At 39.5% G+C, this 12,374-nt stretch overlaps 1 protein-coding gene and 1 pseudogene across 2 annotated transcripts in view; one reads left to right on the top strand and one right to left on the bottom strand.

The window, feature by feature from the left end:
- LOC309556022 (cadherin-10-like) overlaps positions 1–12,374 on the top strand; it is a 385,953-nt gene that overhangs the window by 169,162 nt on the left and 204,417 nt on the right. The window lies entirely within an intron of this gene.
- Positions 2,219–4,520, bottom strand: LOC309556023 (transducin-like enhancer protein 1; annotated as a pseudogene). The gene has a single exon. The product of its transcript is annotated as a transducin-like enhancer protein 1 (transcript).

Here is a 12,374-nt window from a genome sequence, read left to right as displayed (position 1 = left end):
AAACATTATATATTTTTCTTTTTTTGAGATTTTGAGTTGAAAGTCTGCAGAAGTAAATAAGAGTGTGCTTAACTGCTACATCATAGATTGTACATTTGAACTGAGACAACATAAAATGTAAAGTTTTGCTGTCCCCATCGGTTTAATTTGCTGTATGTTATTGTTGTATTGCACTTGTAAGGGGAATCAAAAAAACCTCTTTGAGAGTACAAATATGACAGAATAAATGGACAGCTATACAATGTAATACCAGCCAATTATTATGTTATAATTCTTTTTATACAGGGTTACTTTATACAGTCTATGCTGACTTGCAACCCAACTTATAGCTTTAGCTGCTTGGCAGAGTGTTAAAGATTTGCACTGTATGAACGTGAGTAGATCCCTAGACAGATAGTGCATGCATGCAAATATAGTGGACCTATGTTAATGCATTTATTTTATTCCTTAATGGATGCTTGTTGCAGTGGAAGAAATGAAGAGCTGATGTGACCCACTCTTAAGGGACTGTGATGTTGATTTACTAAAACTGGAGAGTGAAATATCTGGTGCAGCTGTAACTAATCAGTTTCCAATTTCAGCTTGTTCAATTGAGCTCTGAAAAAAAAAAAAATCCTGGATGCTGATTGGTTTCTATGCACAGCTGCACCAGATCTTGCACTCTCCAGTTAGTAAATGAACCCCTATATGCAAAGTTATAGTATTCCAGACAAACCCAATGGATTTCCATTGGTCAGGCTGGTGAAACTTAAAAGCAACCCAATTACAGAAAAGAGGCAAATATTGAAAAGTAAAATGAAATAATTATTGTGGCTTCAGAAAGAGATAGTGTAAGAGGAAAAAGTGGTTGATTGATAAATATATACAACTGATTTGTTGCAGATGTGTTGACACATTTTATAAACTACTGACCCAAACTGTGATGAACAATTAAAAACTAGCTACACAGGAACAAACTGAAAATTGTTAAAAAAAATATGGAATTCAGAAAAACATATTTGGAGAATTAGGCCCCTTTCACACATGCGGACTGTTCAGATCTGCCTGTCAGTTTTTCAGGCGGATCTGAAAGGATGCCACATGTATCTGTATGGGGCAGCGGATGTCAGCGGAGACATGTCCGCTGACATCCGATCCTGTCTGTCAAATCTGGACGGATGGAAACCCTATTTTCCATCTGTCTAGCTGTTCGTTCTCATCCGATTTACCCATAGAGAACAGCGGGGATCTGACACCTCCGTCTCCGCACACAGAGCAGAGACGGAGCTGTAATCTGTCTGCTCAGCAGGGGATCGGCGGATTGATCTCCCGCTGAGCAGAATGGCTCCATCGACGGAATGGAGCCGCGTGAAAGGGGCCTAAATGTATGATTGTACTGTTAAGCCATGTTACAATATTTCTGCTATTTTGATAAGGATACTTGCTTGCACTAAAGGTCTCTGTATTGTGGAACTATAAGGTGCATTCTTCTGATCTGAATTCATATTAAAGTAAATGAAGCAAATTATAATCACCATAAAATATTTAAATTCAGGAAGCACAAGAACACTGTGGCACAGTGTCCTCTGGGAAAAAGTGACTAGTTTGGAGCTGCTGGTGGGGGCTATTTTGCCTGGACATTCCATCTTGAAGGGGTGAAGGAGCTGAGACCCTGTAATGGTGAGTATTTTATACTCAGATGTTTCAAACATACAGTAGTGTTTCACTATGTAGGCTTTCTCTTTTCCATCTGCGGCTGACAGACATACACTGGCGGGTCCTGCAGGACAGGGACAAGTGGCAGTGCCCTACTCTCCTTGTTCGTGACAAGTGATTGTCCTGACCACATTCTGTGAGTAATTCTAACTGTGATTCAAAAAAGGTTTTTTAATACTGCACTGAAGTAGGCACTCCCTTCTCTCCTTATTTCGGCATATAGATTTGGCTTGCTCTGGGATGGCTGCCGTTGGTGATTTTTAGGACCGCATGGACATTTAAGGACTTTCATGGACCAATATATACTGCCTATATTGTATAAAGTACTACTGGAGAGGTCACATGGCCCTTTTGTGCGCGAATATTGTTTTTTTTTTTTGTTTTCTGTTTTCTCCAGTTTTATCACATACACATTGCTTGATACTGTCAAAATGTACACCTAAAAACAGAACTAACCCAAACAGATGATTCCCCTCATTAGTCCATGCAGTAGAAGGGGGATTGATACTGAAGGAAGAGGTCTTCAGTAGATAACCTCATATACTGTGGCTTTCTTGTCACCAGAACCTGTGACAATGAACTGCTCATCAGTGGATAATTTACAGCTCAGAACAGATGAAGATTATTATACCTGAAAAAATTCTGGCACCGTATAGAGTCCACCATGCATTTAACAGATTGTCCCTTCCTTTGCTTACAAACTATTTACCACAGGAAGCAAACGGCAAAGACAGGACACAGCTCTCATGCAGATGCTGTTGATATTTGTCAAAATTTGGAAACATGAAGGACCTCAACCTTACTGGTCTCCATACTAACTGCCAACCATTCCCCTATGGGGCAGTAGCCCAAAGGGAAGATCTGTGGGTAAAAGTCATGCTGCTGTAGTTGCCTTCCTTTTCTCAAGTCCCAGCAATGAACTGTATTATCCAAACCACAAGTCCATAGTTGGGTGCCATCACGAGCAATGTCTATACAGCTGGCACCATCTTTGTGTCCTTGAAATTGTCTGACAAGGGTCTGGTTCTGTCGGTCCCAAACAACAATGTTCCCATCAGAACAGCAAGAGAAGCAGACCTTGGCATCTGGACTGATAGCAAGGGAATAAAAAGCAGGAGCAGAAGATGTTAATTTTGCCTTTATCCTTGGAGTAGGTTACATCAAATCCTACATTGACAAGGTGCTGGCTTCTCCCCCAACAATCAAACTGTGGCCATCCGGGAGGAATGTACAAGAGCGAATTATTGTCATGGTTCAAGCAATCAAGCAGTGTCACAGGAGTTTTAGTACCAGGCTTTCCTACATCTCAAACTTTTACACATTCTTTTCCTCCAGTGTAGACTTGATGGGTAGAGTTTCTTATGGTCACCACACGGACCACTTCTCCATGATTAACGTGTGAAGCTGACGGGCATAACAGGGGATGACAGACCCTTTGAGAGCATCTGGGGGGAAAAGGAACATCTTGCATCTCTCCATCTGCACTGACATGGAATGAGTAGGCCGGTTTTCCAAATAGAGCTCCTGGAATAGCAGATTCCAAACTCTGCATGTGTGCATATGGATCTTATCCAACTAAAAAGGTTCTTCCATAGGTTCCATTAATGTGTAGCGACATGAGGTAAAGGCCTGCATAGGTTCCAGCTCCCTCAGCACTGACGGAAGGGTGAGCAATCCTAAACACTGCAGGATAGCCTCCCTGTGCTCCCAGAGGTGCACATAGTCCCAGAGCAAGAAGATCAATAGCAGATTTGCTGGAAAGAGGCTGGAACTGAGATGCGCTAGCACCACTGGGGCCTGGGGTGCTCATGTCACTTTAGGAGCTTCGAGTACTGGATTTTAAACCTGGGGTTCCTGTCTTTTCCACCAATGGAAGGCCCTTGCTCCTGGAAGGAGACACACTGCTAGATAAGGTCATGGAGTTTGGGAGGAGGATCCTTCTTTGGTAGGTTTGTTTTTCCACACCATTCTACAGTGAGGATTAGGAATGACACTATGTGGTGAAGCAGGGTCTTCATCCACCACAAGGTTGTCCTCATTTTGGTTAGCATCACTGCTATAGCCTGTTTCAAAGTCTTTCTCTTTGGTTTTATGCTTCTTGTTGTTGTTTAGATAACCTGACAAGGTCCATACATGTTCCCCATTTGACAGAGTAACACTGTTTGGTCCTGGGTCACTGTCTCTGTGGTCTGAGTCAGTGAGACCCTCTTCTGCTGCCAGCTGAGTCAAAGCACCAGCAAACTAGAGACACTAGTGGCAGCAGCTAGGCCAGGTGGTCGCAAACTAGATGGGAGAGATAAAAGTGGAATGGTAGGAACTTGAGAAAGGTAGCTGATGCTCTTGAGATAAAATAGGCACCAACTGGGCACGTATGATGTTCAAATGTTTGGCATTTTCAGTCTGTATGTGCATTTTAATATTAATATAGGAAATTTCATAATACATGGCATAATGTCGCTGAATCTCAGTTTTCTCTGTTGCAAGTTTTTCACATTCCAATTTAAAACTGAGATACTGACTCTGCAGAAAGTGAAATTATTCCTTAATACGATCCAGAGTCTCTGGGTATGCCAGTTTAAGACTCTGGAGGGCCAGATGCTGCTCCAGCTGCCATGAATGCCTGAGTGTGTTTTCTGGCTTTTGTTAACAATGGGTCTTTTTGAGATGTCTATTGTGGAGACCAGATAAAGGAATGGGGGTCTGTTTTGTGGAAACATCTTTAACAGAGGTAGGGTGGCTTGTCTCAAGTTCTATCATAGACCTGTCTGGGCCTGGAGGTAGGAGGAGCCGGTGTCCAGTTGGACCCAGTCTTGCTCGGTGCAGCCCCTCCCTCCAGCTTTTAGCAATCATCAGTCTGTTATCTGTTGGTGGTGGTAAAAGGATTTTTCACATAGTGTGCTGACACTACCTTTAAGAATATACATTTCTTTGGAGCGTGATGCATAATACACAGAATGTGATCGGACTTTTTTGAATAATTTGTAATTATTATATCACAGATGTTTATTGTTCATGACTTTCAAAGGGTTAATGGTATAATTTATTTTTATATATATATATATATATATATATATATATATATATATATATATATATTTGCATCTAAAAGGGACAGCGCTTCACATGTATGATGTTTAATCTGTATAGATATCTGTTTGTCAGTATTTTTCTGTGAGCAGCTGTTCTGTTGGTAAAGTTTGTATTATTATTTTTTTGACACAATAGTTTTATCAGTGCAAAGTTCACTTGGTTTGTTTAACTAATGTTATTGATAATGTTTTTTCTTTTTATTTAACTTGAAGCTGAACAATATCCCTATTCTTCAAAAATGATCTATACACATTTTCTACTTCATGGCACTGTATTCTATTTTTAGATAAATTGTTTCATACTTTGCTTTTCTGCCTCCCTGTAATGTCCTCCATGAGCTTTTGAACCTTTCCTTTCTTTTCCTCCTTACTTCCATTTGTTTGGAATGAGCAGTGCATATTAGTTGTGGCTATGTGCACTGGTCCATGCAAACTACAAATCTTCTAGTCCAGGGGTTTCCAAACTACGACCCTGCAGCTGTTGCAGAACTACACATCCCATGACGCATTGTAAAACTCTGACATTCACATAGATGACTAGGCATGATGGGAATTGTGGTTCCTGAACAACTGCAGGGCCGTAGTTTGGGAATCCCTGCTCTAGTCCATAGTCCCTACTCCATCTGGGGATTGAGCAAGAGAGGGTGGTCACATTCCTACCTACACTGGGATCACAGAGAGCAATATAACCACCCTCTATATGGAAGTTGAATCACAGCAGCAAAAAATAGAACTTAGAGATTTGGGGGAGGCTGAGAGCAAAAGAAGGTCATTTGTTGAGTTAAGTACACATACTTGAATAGATTTATTTTAAGCCAGTGTTTGATGTCACTTTAAAGCAGAATCCAAGCAGTTAAATATACAGTTGAAATACTAATATGTAAATTGTTTAATGTGCCAAAATATGTATTCAGACAGTTTTATGAGTCACACGTTCCTGCTGCACTACAAAGCCAGGATGGTGACACCACTTATCTCCGCGGCAGCTTTGTAGTTTATTGTGCCCACCAGTTGCTCACTGGACTATAAATAATCATCATCATAATGCAAAAAAAAAAAAAAAATCCCTGTGCCCTTTTCCTCCTATACACTGGCTTAATACCTGCCTCAACATTTTCTAGTTCTTATAAAGGAATTATATTGCATTCCAAAAGTTCATGGATTCATAGGCTGATAAGTGTTCTTTGCTGCCCATGTCAATGAGTTTCCCTTTGCATTTTTATAAAGTCCCAGTTATAAAATGAATCAAGCATTCAGGTTACCATTGACATAGCGTTTGACATTTCTTTCCCTGATGCGCTTTTTTTACTCATAAATCTCATGATTTGTGACCTCTTGTGTCACATTTTAGAAATAATACAGGGATAGAGTTCAGGCTGTTACACTTGCAGAAACACATAGGATGAGTTTTTATGAATACCTACATGGGCCACACAGTATTTTAAGGTTTGTCAGAAGTTTTACTTTAAAGCTTAAGTAGTTGTAAAGTCAGAAGGTTTTTTTATCTTAATGCATTCTATGCATTAAGATAAACGACCTTCTGGTTGTAGAAACTGCCCCAGCACACCCTAATACTTACCTAAGCCCCATTTCTTTCCAGTGATGTCCATGAGTCCCTCGGCCCTCCGGGACTCTCTCCTCTGATTGGAGACACAGCCATGGTGCCATTGGCTCCTGAGACTGTCAATCAAAGTCAGTTAGCCAATTAGGAGAGAGAGGAGGCGGGGCCGAATGGCAGCCCTGTGTTTGAATGGATACACAAAGCTGCAGCTGAGCTCGGGTGCCCCCATAGCAAGCTGTTTGCTGTGGGGGCACTCAATAGGAGGGAGAGGCCAGGAGCAGTTAAGAGGGACCTGAGAAGTGGAGGATCCAAGCTGCCCTGTGCAAAATCACTGCACAGAGGAGGTAAGTATAAAAAAAAAAAAAAAAAAAAAAAAAAAACAAGACTTTACAATTACTTTATCTCCAGGTTTTACCTGCCAAAAGAAAAAAAATATTCTGGAAAAACAGCCTTTTTGTTTTGGCCAGGCATCAGACAGTGTGGCCTGGCCCTGGAACTCTCTATAGACTACACTGCAATAAAGCAAAACAATCTAATCCCTTATTCCCCCAGCCTCCAACTGGACAAGAAAGAAGCAACACAGTAGTAAGTGCATTCCTTTATTTTCTCCTCCTTTAGGAATGCTCACATATTTCAACAAATCATTTTGAGAAATAGAGCATGGTTTGGTCTGAGTACAGCCCTTCCTGCTCGCATATCTAGTGCTGCTCTGCAAGAGTTTACAAGAAGTTAATACCAGGACATATTTAAGTACTTATGCAATATTGATTAAAATACCTTTAATTCATTTTGAAATAAAGCAGAACTAAAGTCTCCATACTTGTCCAACAGTCCTTCTTCTGAGTGGTGGTCTTTGGGCCTCTTTGGTGGATGGCGGGGAAGACATCATTCCTGCGCATGTGCAGGAGGTCATCATCCTGGCACTTGGAGACCGACTTGGCACTGTAAGCTGTGCTGCTCATGCGCAGCTCATTTTACAATACCAGAAGAGATGGCTATCAGGCAGGTAGTGGCATTTTATTGCAGAAGAGACAGTACATGACCCGCCTGTAGTGGGACTTTAGTTCTGCTTTAAGATATAACTGGGTTAAAATGTGTTTTCATATCTGCCTAGTGTTTAAGTTACACCATTTGCAGATATCAAGACTATTTTGGGAAAATGGGAAACAGTCTCTCAGAAAAGAACATATGGGTGTATAATTGTTAGCAAAAATTACTATTTTATCTATTTAAACTAAGACTGTCTGTGTCCAAGGATACACACACAATACAAATGGAGACTATGTGATGACCATTTAGAATAATTACTTGTGGTATCTGAGCACAGAGCAACAATAAGAGCTCCTATCTCTGAGCAGCATTCTGCTAAAAAGTCTGAGACTTCAATACAAAGAACCAAAAAGAAAAAAAAATACATTTTCTACCGATGATTACTTGCAAATTCTCCCAGATAGTCCAGTATAAAACAAAAATCACGCCTTTTTTGGAACAAAAAAAAAAAAAAACACATAAACACTGCAATGTGTTTTGGATGCCTTTTTTTAAGCAGCGCAAACAGATATAAAAACTGGTGATCCTTAAATACTATGTTGCTGGATAGCTTCTGGCACCAATAGAAACTATAATGGAACATTTTGTATATGCCCAAAAGCCCCCCTACTGCCTAAATGGGCCTAGTAGTATCATTCAAAGAAACAAATTATCCAAGACAACAGATAAAAAAATCCATAATGTCATCACCATTAGGGTGAATCTGCACCAGCAATCCAACGTGGGTCCCTGGCCCCGGCTCGCCACCGTGAACAATGCAAATTAGAAGAGAAAGCATCCGCACACCACAAGGAAGCTTGAATGAAGCAATACATGCTAAGTCCGCGTGAAACGCGTCCACATTTTTCCTGCTGCACCTTGTACTTGGATATGTGTCAAAAAAAGAGATATTCCTTCATTCAAGCTTCATTGTGGAGTGCGGCCACTTTCTCTTCTAATATGCAATAATTAAACAATAACTTAAATAAAATGTTTTGCAAACTTTGATAAGCAGTATCTCACTAACCAATATACATTTACATACCATTAACAAAAATTCAGTGGGGTGATGGGTACCCAAGGAAACAATCCAAATATCACCTTGTTTCAACAATTTCTTGCAAACATCCTTTCCTCTAATTCTCAGAATCTCTCTCTGTCAGTACCCTTGAATTGAAAATAAGAGATGTTCCTCTAATCTATAGACAAAAACAATGTTTATAAATGCTGCTTATCCAGGCTGACAAAATCCCTGTGGTGCTCAAAAATAATTTACTACAAATGACATATAAAATTAAATATTGTATCTTACAACCAGTCAAAGGCATGTGCACAGGGTGTGGCAGATGTACCTGGGAACACCCTAATCATCCCATGTGGTGCAAATTCCCCATGTTTAGACCCCTGATATTTCACCAAAGCCCCCTAACAGGGGCTCCTAAAAAGGTTGTAAAAATAAAAAAATAACAAAATAAAAACTGCTGACACTGTCCGCTGCCCTACTGACACCAATCTCTGCCCTACTGACACTGCCCATTGCTCCACTGACACTGTCAGTATATATATATATATATATATATATATATATATATATATATATATATACACTTGCACACACACGCATACTGTATGTGTTTGAGCTTTGGGGTGTACACCCTGATGCAAGAGGCTGTGCACACCTTTGCAACTAGTGCTGTAAATCACATATATCACATATATAGAATGATAATGAACCACTTCAAGACTGGACACTTCCACCCCCTTCCTATTTATCAGTAGTGATGTCGCGAACATAAAATTCTCTGTTCGCGAACGGCGAACGCGAACATCGGCGAATGTTCGCGAACCGGCGAACATTGCGAACCGCCATAGACTTTAATAGGCAGGCGAATTTTAAAACCCACAGGGACTCTTTCTGGCCACAATAGTAATGGAAAAGTTGTTTCAAGGGGACAAACACCTGGACTGTGGCATGCCGGAGAGGGATCACACAAAAAAAAGTTCTTAAAAATTGTAATTTTTTGATAGAGAGCCAATTATTGGAAAAATTAAAAAAAAATAAAAATAAAAAATGTCTTTGGATTTAGCATCTGGGGGGTCTAAAAAGTGTACTTGTGAAGTTTCAGCTCTGTAGCATGTCCGGAACCAGAAAAAAATACGAATTAGGGTTAGGGCTAGGGTTAGGGTTAGGGCTAGGGTTAGGGTTAGGGTTAGGGCTAGGGTTAGGGTTAGGGTTATTTTTATGGCTAGGCTTAGAGGGTTAGGGTTAAGGTTAGAGGGTTAGGGTTATGGTTAGAGTGTTAGGGTTAGGTTTAGTGTTAGGGGCTAGGGTTAGGGTTACGGTGAGATACTTAGGGTTAGAGTTAGTAGCCCTACCCCTACCCCTCTAACTCTAACCCTAAGCACTAAAAATAACCCTAACCTTAGCCCTGACCCTAACCCTAGCCCTAACCCTAACCCTAACCCTAGCCCTAACCCTAACCCTAGCCCTAACCCTAACCCTAGCCCTAACCCTAATTCTATTTTTTTTTTCTGGTTCTGGACATGCTACAGAGCTGAAACTTCACAGGTACACTTTTTAGACCCCCCAGACAATAAATCCAAAGAAATTTTTTTTTTTTTTTAAGTTTTCCAATAATTGGCTCTCTATCAAAAATGACAATTTTTAAGAACTTTTTTTGTGTGATTTAGTGTCTAGGGGGTCTAAAAAGTGTACTTGTGAAGTTTCAGCTCTGTAGCATGTCCAGAACCAGAAAAAAAGATAATTTTTCAGTAGAGCAGGGATGGTGGGAACCCCTTTTACACCTATATGATCTTTTTTTCCTGGTTCTGGACATGCTGCAGAGCTGAAACTTCACAGGTACACTTTTTAGACCCCCCAAACAATAAATCCAAAGAAATTTTTATTTTGTTAAGTTTTTTTTTTTTTTCCAATAATTGGCTCTCTATCAAAAATGACAATTTTTAAGAACTTTTTTGTGTGATTTAGTGTCTAGGGGGTCTAAAAAGTGTACCTACGAAGTTTCAGCTCTGTAGCATGTCCAGAACCAGAAAAAAAAAAGATAATTTTTCAGTAGAGCAGGGATGGTGGGAACCCCTTTTACACCTATATGATCTTTTTTTTCTGGTTTTGGACATGCTACATATATATATATTAAAAAAATACTCAAATACCAGCCCTCAAAGGGGCTTTTGGGGACAATATATATATATATATATATATATATATATATATATATATATATATAATCACAGAACAAAAAAAATTACACAAATACCAGCCCTCAAAAGGGCTTTTGGGGACAATATATATATATATATCACAGAACAAAAAAAATTACACAAATACCAGCCCTCAAAAGGGCTTTTGGGGACAATATATATATATATATATATATATATATATATATATCCAAAAAAAACCTCAAATACCAGCCCTAGGAAGGGCTTTTTGGGGTGCTGTCCTTACAGAAGGAGTGTACCAAGAACACTGGCTAACAAGACCGGGAACTGTCCCCAGCTATAACAACAGCAGCGGCACCAGCACTTTCCCTGCTCTCAGTAACACAGAAATTATCTAAGATGGATGCTGCCCTTGCTTATTTATAGGAGGTGGGAGGGAGGTATGCTGATTGGCCTGGAATGTGTCTGCTGACTGTGATGTTCAGGGTCAAAGTTTGCCTCAATGATGATGTATAGGAGGCGGACCGAACATCGCATATGTTCGCCCGCAGCGGCGAACGCGAACATGCGAAGTTCGCCGGGAACTGTTCGCCGGCGAACAGTTCTGTACATCTCTATTTATCAGCTCTTAGCGCTGTCACACTTTGAATGACAATTACTCTAGTCATGCAATACTGCGCCCAATTTGTAGGATTTTTTTAGATACATACATCTTTCTTTTGGTGGTAGTTATTTACCAATGGGTTTTCTATTTTTTGCTATATAAATGAAAAATTATGAAATTTTTGAAAAAAAAAAATAAAAATCTTAGTTTCTGTAATAAGATTTTGCATATAGAAATCTTTTTTTTTTCAAAATTTTAAGTCAAAATGTATTCTGCTAAATTTTTTTGGAACAAATTAACCAAATCAGTGTACATTATTTAGTGTGTATAAAACATTTTGAGGTCTACAAACACATGACATAGGTATACTTGGAATTACACCCCAAAACACATTTTGCTACTCCTCCCAAGTATGGTGATTCCACCCTAGCCACATAGAGAGGGCCAACATCCAAGCAGTACCTTCAGGCTATCTAGGGGCATACATTACAAGTGTAAAGAGTATTTTTTTTCCACTGACCATCACACGAATTTATCTTGAGTTGTGTGTGTGTGTATATATATATATATATATAGATATATATATCTATATATATATATATATATATATATATATATCTATATATATATAGATATATATAGATATATATATAGATATATATATATATATATATATATATATCTATATATATATATATCAACTGTACAGGGCCTAAATAGTTATTGTTTCCCCCCTAACTAATGAAGAGTGTTTTGTGTCTGTCCCTTGCACCACTGATCAGCGTGTCCGAATAAATCATTGGCCAGGAACTGGCATGTGCTGGAGCTAGTGACAGCACAGCTGGGTGGGTGCATGCACGCCCCCTACCCAGAAATTCAAGATCACATATATACTGTATACATTATTTTTGTAAATGTCAAAAACATTTTGAAAAACACTTTGCAATGTTTTACCACAGTTCTTAAAGCAGTAGTTACCGTTTTGTGAATTGAGCCCAAATGACTGGAGTCGCAATGATCAGGGAGACTGCCATAGGTGCAATGGTGATTAGGGACACTGACTGGTGACAGTATGTTAAAATAAATATATATGAATTTTTTTTGCATACTGTCACGAGAGCAGTGTCATGTTACCATAGTGACTCTGTAGTGCTCTGAGGAGGTGATCAAGATTTTTTTTTTATATACTGTAATTGCTTATTACAGCGAGGAT

The sequence above is a fragment of the Pelophylax lessonae genome (genome assembly GCF_965119305.1).
Source record: "Pelophylax lessonae genome assembly, chromosome: 5".
Taxonomy (NCBI): Eukaryota; Metazoa; Chordata; class Amphibia; order Anura; family Ranidae; genus Pelophylax; species Pelophylax lessonae.
This window is presented reverse-complemented; position numbering and strand designations above follow the sequence as displayed.